Below are 9659 nucleotides of genomic sequence, written 5' to 3'. Positions count from 1 at the left end.
TGGAGGGGGGGACACAGGGAGTTAAAGCACTGGAAGAGAGAGTAAGGCTATTTCAGACCTACACTGACACTTAGTGGTGAAGCTTGTGAGTTTTAACATGTTCTCTCAATGTTTGTGCTCTTAAGAAGGAAAAACTTGTTAGAAAGGTTCAGCAGGACAAAATTTTGTAAAGCATTGACAATGCTTTGTCTGAATGTAAAGTTCTTGATGATGCAGATAAAGTATGAAAAACGACTAGCTAGCCAACACGGTTCACCCCAAAATTTTTATTTACTTACTATTTACTTAACTTCAAGTGGTTCCAAACCGTTTCTTCTGTTAAATACAAAATATATTTTAGGGTGAGCTAAATATGCTATAAAAAAGTTTCTTATTTAGATTTTTTTTCAAGGAATGAACCGTTAACTTATCCAGCATATGTTTTATACAGTGGATGCCCTTCCAGCTGCAATCCAGCACTGGGAAACATCCATACACACTCATTATAATCATACACTGTTGTCAATTCAGTTTACCTATACCACATGTCTTTGGACTGTGGGGGAAACCGGTGCACCCGGAGGAAACCCATGCAAATATGGGGAGAACATGCAACTCCATACAGAAATGCTAACTGACCCAGCTTGGAACTTGAACCAGCGACCTTCTTAAAGCTGATTTATACTTCTATGTTAATTGCATGCGTATGCTCTGTTGCATAACCGTTGCTGTGCGACACGCATCTCTCCAAAAAAAAATTTAAAAATCGCAATGACATGTAGCGCAAGCTCTGTGATTGGTCGACTTGGTAGCGCTGATGAGGTGAGAGTGTTTACAAGTGTGGAGTCTCGTAAAAGTGATCAAGATGGAAACTGTTGTTTTTTGTTTACCTTATGATTAAAGTTGTTGCACATCCGCCGTGTACTATTCGTACACGTCGGATATGACTGCATATATATAAATTATAAGGTCTTTGCAAGTTATATTTCAACTCTTTGGAACTAGACACCATGTAAAACTTCTCTGAGTTCATGCATTGATTAATTGCATGCGGAATTGTGGCAAGCATTCATGGCCTTGTAGAGAACACTCTATGCCTCATTCACAATAGCAGCCACTTTGTAGCTGTCTGACGCTCTGAGTGGCGACCTGCTGCAAACGCAGGTCTGTGTAGGTATTCAGCACAGAGAATGCCACCGGCTCCTGAGTGAGCTGAGAGAAGATCATGTGAGTTCTACTGGTGCCCCTATTGGCTGTCGCTCAAGAAAGTCGCTCTTCATTTGCATAAAGTTGAAGATTCTCAACTTTGTCTTGTCACTCAGCCTGATCTCACGAGGAAACGTAAGTATTTTACGTTTTGTCAGTTTAGATGCTAATTATTTTCGTACATCTGAACTACGAATCGTACGATTCGTAGTTCAGTTGTACGAAAATGTACGATTTTAAAAAGGAGGCATGGCACCTAACCCCACCCCTAACCCCAACCGTCATTGTGTGATAAGCAAATCGTACTAAATTGTACGAATTAGATCGTACGTATTCATTCGAATTAGCCACTAAAGCAAAAAGTTACGAATTGCCGTGGGATTGCGTTGTGTCACTCAACATGCCTGCCTGGTCGCCAACGGTCGATGTCGCTTGCGTAGACAGTTTGCCAGAAGTCGCTCACTCTGTTAAGATGAACCGTCGTCTGTCGCTGCAAGTCACTCGTAGTAAGTGATGGGTTGTTCTTGAAAGATTTGTTCATTTTAAACTAATCTTGTGACTCGAGATCGATGACTCCATTCAGGAAGAGATTCGTTTTCACCTTTATTCGACAGGATAGTAGAGAGAATTGACAGGAAAGCATAGGGAGCAGAGAGAGGGGAAGGATCGGCATAGGACCGCGAGGCGGAATCGAACTTGGGTCGCCATGAGCACCGGAGTGCATGTGTCGACGCAGTAAGCACTACACCACTGACGCCTACGTATAGCTTGTATTTTATGTCCAGCAAGGAATTATGGAAAACATCTGAGGCAAAATGATCCAGTAACTCCTGAGCAAAGCTCTGAGCCGTAAAACTTTCCTCTGGGTGTGCGTGTCATGGGGCTAAGAAGCAAAACACTGGAGAGATCTCCTCTTTCCATGAGTGCTCTCATTGCAGATACTTGTCTTCACCTTTTAACCTTGTGAATGGTTCACTTAAACGCGGTTATGATGTCATCCCTCATGCATGTTGTCAGCACTGCCTTTCAGAGCTCCAGGTCAGGAAACCTTTTCACCGTTTCGGAGCGAAGGAGGGTAAACGTCTTCAATCCTCCGCTGATGAGATAATTCAGACTGAGAGGCCGGTTTCAAGAGTAATACGCTAAAACTAGTTTAAAAGAGAGCAGAACGCTATTTCCAGTGTGTCAGATACCTGCGGGGCTTTGGGGGGAAAGTGCTGTGATTTATAACAGCTTTAATAGCTGTGCATTTTATTTGCTGTTATTTCCTGAAGTCTGGCTTCTCCAGATCCTTGAGGGTTTTTTTAGACATACAGAGATGACTTTTCATATTAATCATTTTTTAACAGCACACATGTCCAGATGCTGTCACTAGCTATGTTTCCATCCAAAAATGCGAATGAACTTTATGCGCAAAACTGGATTATCGCATAAAAGACGCGTGAATAAAGCAGCGATTCCATCCAACGAGTTAAAGCTAACAAAATCGTCACTTCCTGACTAACTGGCGCCAAATATCAACAGTTAAAACTGAATTTGCTGCAGTAGGAGAAGCTGCGTCAATCTTTTCATCTAATAAATGACTTGCGCATCAGAAGGCAATCCTGAGACGCAGTGAACGCGCTGTATTAATTATTACACTAATAATATAATAATGCTAATACTTAAACGGTAAGGCGTTTTAGAATGACCTTTTTTAATGCGCATACTGAAATTTGTGCGGTAAAAGTGTTTACATTGTAGTTTATATGCATCTTTTCTTATCGAATAAAAAGTTTATTCTACTCAGTTATGCGCATACGTTTTTTTATGCCTGATTAAATAAGGTAAGCTAATATCCCCTCGTTACATTATGAAGAAGTAATTCATGTATATACAGCTAAAGTCACAATTAATCTCCCTCATGTGAATTTTTTTTCTTCTCTTTTTTAAATATTTGCCAAATGATATTTAACAGAGCAAGGAATTTTTCACAGTACTTCCTATAATACTTTTTCTTCTGGAGAAAGTCCTATTTGTTTTATTTCGCCCAGAAGAAAAGCAGTTTTTAATTTTTAAAAGCCTTTTTTTATTAGCCTCTTGTCATGTTTACCAGTGAACAAACCACTAGATGTCGCTGGTAAACACTCACTCATGAAACTACAAATCTGCCAGTAAATGGACTTCAACTTCATACATGCTCTTCACCCACACACCTGCTTTCTCATCTAGCTTGATTACATTTGCACACCTGAGGACTTTCAGAGACTGATTAACAAACACTATTTAAGCCATACATTCACCCCTTCAGTTTGCCGAGTCTTGTTTACTGTTTAGTGACATTTCAACGCGTTTCTCCCTGTCTTGTTTCTCCGTGTCTGAACCTAGCTTTGTATCCTAGTTATCCTTTTTAGCTGCCTGCCTTTCGACCCATTGCCTGTTTACTGACTTCGACTCTGGATTTGCCCGCACATACCTGTTCATACCTGTTTTGACCATTGCTTACCTGACAAAGAATAAACCTGCATATTGGATCCTACCTTCTGTTGTTGGTGTCACTCCCCGGCGTTACACCTCTTTAACAATATGTTTCTTTTTGATTATCTACAGAACAACCATTGTTATACAACTGTAACCTACCGATCCTAATGCACCCAAATTCATCCTACTGAGCTGGGATTGAACCAGTGATTCTTTGTATTCTTTGTGATTATCCTAACAAAGAGGCTACAGACAACCATGGCCTCTAGTGTCTGTCGCACCTTTTCAGGTCAGGTTAGTGAGGTTTACCTGCATAGTTAAAGACCATGGCCTTCTTGTTAGAGCAACCAACTCCCATACAAAGAATCACCGGCTCCATCCCAGCTCAGATCAGGTTGAGTGCAGTAGGACCGGTAAGTTACACGTGGGGGCTCGTCCGGGATGGTGATGTAAACCTCACTCCTCTGACCTCTAAAGGTGCTCTAGTGACAGATGTTAGAGGTTATGGTCTTTAGCTTTCTTGTTAGAGCAACTAACTCCCATACAAAGAATCGCCGGTTCAATCCCAGCTCCGACCGGGTTGGGTGCAGTAGGATCGGAGGGTTATGCCTAGTTCAGACTTCGTGATTTTAGCCCCGATTTTGGCTCGCCGACAGGTTTTGAGAAATCGCTGACAAATGCCTCAAATAACAGGCAAATCGGTGCTCGTGCACGTGAGTGACAATCACACAGTATGAACTATCAAAGACGCCGATGAATCGCCGATGCCTGCGAGATATTTGGCGTGCTAAATATCTGGAGCTGTCGGCGATTCAAATCATGCCGTGTGTATTGCGTTTTGACTGAAAATAACATCAGCGATCGCCTACAGCCAATGAGAGAGCAGTATTCACTTGTGTGTGTGTGTGTGTGTGTGTACCTGCTGCAGGCCAGCGGGAGGCTGGGGGAGAAGTTAAAAGCGCTCTTTTTCGGTTTATTTGGACTCTTGAAATGGGAGGAAAAACTAGTGGAGGTTTGACAGGACTCAGGAGCAACCGTGTCTTTTTGACGTTTCATACAGAAAGAAATTAGTTTATTATCAATGTTGAGGAGAAATGGCTAATTCCCTTTAAACCCAGGTGAGCAAATATGTACACGTTCTACCCCATTAAAGGCTTCTTTCTCATTATGTAGTAATAACAAAAGATATACTACGTGTTTTTGGCTGTGAGACGTAGCTTGGACGAAGTTGTCGGCGATTCTTCCTATAGTAAAGTCATGCAATGTGAAAGTCCCTGTCGCCGATCCATTTTGCAGTGTAAACAAAGCAGCGATGAAATGCTAGCCCAGATAGTCAAGCAGTGTGAAAATATCTGTGACACGACTGCTTTAAAAATCATGCAGTCTGAACTCGGCATTACCCAACGATTTCACTAAATAACCTAGTTAATCTTTAAAGGGCCATGAAACCCCCTCGTTTCAGCAGGGTGTTTTTACACCTCTACTTTGGAAAAAGTCAGAAAAGTGGGCGTGTCCAGCTCTGTTTAGGGGGGAGTGTCGGAGGAACTAAAGTGGGATGGTGTGGGAGTGTCTATTTGGGCACGCGCGAGTTTCAGTCAAAATACACACAAGAGGAAGTGATGGTGTTTAACCTACATGGACATCTGTAGTGGAATTATTTGCCAAATTATTAAATGGTGGACTTTAACTGCAGTTTGGCTCTTTCATTCAGGGAATTCATTCATGCCCCTCGCGACAAACGAGATATTTGATTCGAGGAGCTGCTCTAAGTGTGTATTTTTCATGCAATGTTTGATACCGCACGGCGAATGAGAGAAAAAAAACTCAGCATTTCCCGGAAACTTAGATGCACACGGCAGGTAGTGTCAGAAAGCTGCGTGTGTTATTCCAGTCACAAAATGCGGTGCTATGTTTGCACTCAGTGCAATAGTTAACTTAATTCGATACGAACAAACTGAATAAACAAAGAGCACTGGTCGCTCACTTACCAAATCTGTAGAGACAGGACAATCACCAGCAACTAGAGCCGAGTCTTTATGAAGAGAAGACTAACGTTACAAGCGAATCCGGATTTCAGCGTTTGCAGATGAGAACAGCTCTCAGCTAGACAATGTTCCTCCTTAGACACGTATGTTATTGTTGTCGAGCGTCGCGTACACCGTTAATCCACACGTGATCCAGATGAGCTCTCACAGAGAGAAAATGAAAACAAAACTTAATGGCAGCAAACTTTAAAAGCAACACTTCACGCTTGTTTTGCCAACACAACGTGGCGTCTCTGTGGCGTAAACACAGTGACACTAATGAATATTAATGAAGTTGCACAATAGAGCGCGCTGATTGGTTTGAACCAAGCCTTACTCATGCATTAATGCATCACACTGTAAGACGTAATAAGACACACTCTGGCACAGACGTCCAGTCTGCACGCTGGAATACACGCTATTATGTCATGACGTGACGCAGCTTCAAAAATTCGTTTCAAACCGGAAGTACGAATTTGCTTGAAATAACGCAAAAACAACCAATTTACACTTTTTAGTGAAATATAGGTGTCCTAATAGTGTTTTTAGCAGTGTGGGACACATATACGACTGTCAACAGCTCAAAAAATGTGTTTTGGTGTTTCGTGACCCTTTAAATGCCACTTTAAGCTGAATACTACTATCTTGAAAAATATCTAATCAAAGATTATGTACTGTCATCATGGCAAAGATAAAAGAAATCAGTTATTAGGAATGAGTTATTAAAACTATTATGTTTAGAAATAGGTTTAATAAAACTTTCCATTAAACAGAAATTGGAAAATTATACAAGGGGGCTAATAATTCAAAAGGGCTGTATGCTGAAATTGTAAATAATTTCATTAAATCGTCCTGGAAATGGGTTTTTGCAGGGTAGAACTTGTGCATAAGTTTATTTCGCATCTTCGGATGCGACAGAATAAAGATAAAGGTTTGGATCTACATAGGGGTGAGTACATTTTATTTTGGGGTGAACTGTCCCTTTGAAGCATTTCACTTGGCTAAATTTTGACTTTGGCTCTCGCTTGCTTTCTCTTCAAATTTTGGGTTGTTAATAGATTGCAGGACTTCCTGAATCATCGTCTCTCATTCTAACACAAGCCAGATGTGAATTAGTATTCCCTGGAGTTTCGAGCCTTTCAGATTATACACAATGTTCTCTTAATTTTAGTTATGTTTTATAGTTCATTAATAAACAGAAAAGAATTTCAGAATTTCCAAGCTTTAGTGAGTGTGATTTCAATGACGTGGCACAGTGGTTGGCACTGTCGCCTCACAGCAAGAAGGTCACTGGTTTGAGCCCTAGCTGGGTCAGTTGGTGGTTCTTTGTGGAGTTTGCATGTTCTCCCCATGTTTGCTCGGTTTCCCCCACAATCCAAAGACATGCGCTAAAGATGAATTGAATAAGCTGAATTGTGTGAATGCGAGCATGTATGGATGCTTCCCAGTACTGGGTTGCGTCTGAAAGGGCATCTGCTGCGAAAAACATTTGCTGGATAAGTTGGCGGTTCATTCCGCTGTGATAACCCCTGATAAATAAAGGGAATAACCCGAATGATTTCAATTGTTGCAATAGTGCAGTAACTTTTTTTTTGAAATCCGTTATTCTCCTTTAGAATGACTTGAAGCAACAGCTTTTTTATTTGTATTAACATGGTCATTAATCCTCAGAATGATGCTTGTACATGAATTATAACAAAGTATGTATTGTTTTATTTACAATATAGTGGGAATATGTCCAGTGTCATCATGCATTCAGTACAGATCGTTTATAGTGAGACAAAGTGAAGCTGTATACAATCCAAACAGATGCTCCAGTGTTTTATTTAATTTAGACGGTTGTTTTTGGGCAATGTGTACTTTTTATTTATGTCTGTCAATCATGTGTATGTTTTGTTTCCCACAGGCTCATCTTCTTCTTGCATCAACAAAAACATTGAAGACAGAATGTTTGGAGCTAAACAAGCCTTCGGTCATTAGTCTGAAATCAGATGGTGGATCCAGATTGAAAGAGGCAGTTGAATCATTTATTCCATTGGGTCACACATCAGATCTGTTGCTTGCTTGTTTGCTTTTTTAATAATCCTTGGTGGTTAGTGAAAGACCTCACGACTAATTCAGAAAAATAGTATTAATGTATTATAGCAAAATATTTGTATCTTGTTCAACTTTCATTAGTTGCTCTAGATCAGGGGTGGCCAACCCTGTTCCTGGAGAGCCACTGTCCTGCAGATTTCAGTTGCAACCCATATCAAACACACCTGCCTGTAATTATCACGTGGTGTTCAGGTCCTTATTAATTGGTTCAGGTGTGTTTGATATGGGTAGCAACTGAAATCTGCAGGACGGTGGCTCTCCAGGAACAGGGTTGGCCACCCCTGCTCTAGATTTTTATCCTTATGTAGTGCTGGCGATATTTTTATCTCAACTACTAAATGTGTTTTTTAAAATACGATATTTAGGAGCAAAACCAGCTACAAACAGTAAATTAGAGAGAAACTATTGAAATATTATGCTGCACAAAAACTTACCAAGGCAATGTTGTAACTAATTTTTCACTTCCAAGACAGACAAATCTTTAATCTAGTCCACAAGTGCTTTTTATATTGAGAATAAATTGTTATTTTTTTCACCAAATTGTAAAATTGTTGACTTACCATGTGATAGAGCAGATAAAAAAAAATGTCAGAATTTTTTTATTATTATTATTATGCGTTTTTTTCGTGTTTACACAGTCAAAGAACAGATCCGATCTGTGTCACATATGAGCAAAAATCGGAATTGGGTCACATTTAACTGGCAGTGTAAACGGGGCCTTAGAAAACTGGTTTGTGTTGTACTTTTTTTTAAGGTAGCAAGTGTCTTTACTAAGAGTTTTCAGTGTAGACTAAAAATCCCATGACAGCTGTTGAAAACTGTAAAAAAAAAAAAAAAAAACAGTCATAGCTTTGGCTAATGCACAGAACACGTGTGAACAAACCTTAACCTGAGAATTCTCCCTCAGCAGCTCATAAAGTGGATGAATCAGGGGGAGATGCTGCTGATTCCACACTTCTCACCATTGTTGTGGCTGAAAGCTGACGACACACGAGTCGTGAGATTAGCGAATGGAAAAGTACGGCCGTGGGCTATATCTGCAACACAATCTGGAAAGTGTTTGGGACGCTCGGCAGCGGAAAGGAAAGGAGCCCGGGCCGCCTGTGGTCTGCAGGTATGTGCTACAAAACGTGAGATCTGATGGCAGCACGTTTACTCATGCAGGAGGCTTTAACAGGCCTGAAAACAGCTGTTAGTATACGGCATACCTGCACCGCTATGTCAGCCAGTACAGCGTGTATTGCATCCACTTAAAGGTAATTGGGTGATGTGAGTTCACTTCTTACTGAATAATTGCTTTAAAATGGATCAGACGCTTTCGCTCTGCAGCTGTAACTGAGCAATAAATACCCAAATTAATTTTAACAAGCAAGTACACAAATGCTTAGTGAAAAACTAACATCATAATCAGTGAACGAACTCAAACATCAAATCAATGTGGATAAAATCAGTCATTTTAACTAGGAGACTACGCAGTGGCGTAGTAGGTAGTGCTGTCGCCTCACAACTAGAAGGTTGCTGGTTCGAGCCTTGGCCGGGTCAGTTGCCATTTCTGTGTGGAGTTTGAATGTTTTCCCTGCGTTTGCGTAAGTTTCCTCCGGGTGCTCCGGTTTCCCTCACAGTCTAAAGACATGCGGTACAGGTGAATTGGGTAAGCTAAATTGTCGGTAGTGAATGAGTGTGTGTGTGGATGTTTCCCAGAGATAGGTTGCGGCTGGAAGGGCATCCGCTGCATAAAAACGCGCTGAATAAGTTGGCGGTTCATTCCGCTGTGGCGACCCCGGAATAATAAAGGTACTAAGCCGAAAAGAAAATGAATGAATGAATATTACCGAGGATCTATTGAAGGGATAGTTCACTCGAAAATAAATATTACTTAACCCTTTACTCGCC

The 9659-nt window shown here is 40.9% G+C and overlaps 1 long non-coding RNA gene across 1 annotated transcript; it reads right to left on the bottom strand.

The window, feature by feature from the left end:
* Positions 1–387: 387 nt before the first annotated feature.
* On the bottom strand, positions 388–8588 carry LOC147840053 (uncharacterized). The gene is made up of 4 exons (XR_015513960.1): positions 6280–8588; positions 5046–5075; positions 3739–4254; positions 388–3261 (listed from the first exon to the last, which is right to left on the bottom strand). It is a non-coding gene; the product is annotated as an uncharacterized LOC147840053 (long non-coding RNA).
* Positions 8589–9659: the final 1071 nt, after the last annotated feature.

The sequence above is a fragment of the Danio rerio genome, chromosome 17, assembly GCF_052040795.2.
Source record: "Danio rerio strain M-AB ecotype USA chromosome 17, GRCz13ab, whole genome shotgun sequence".
NCBI classification, from domain to species: Eukaryota; Metazoa; Chordata; class Actinopteri; order Cypriniformes; family Danionidae; genus Danio; species Danio rerio.
Note: the sequence above shows the minus strand (reverse complement) of the source record. Positions and strands in the feature narration are given on the sequence as shown.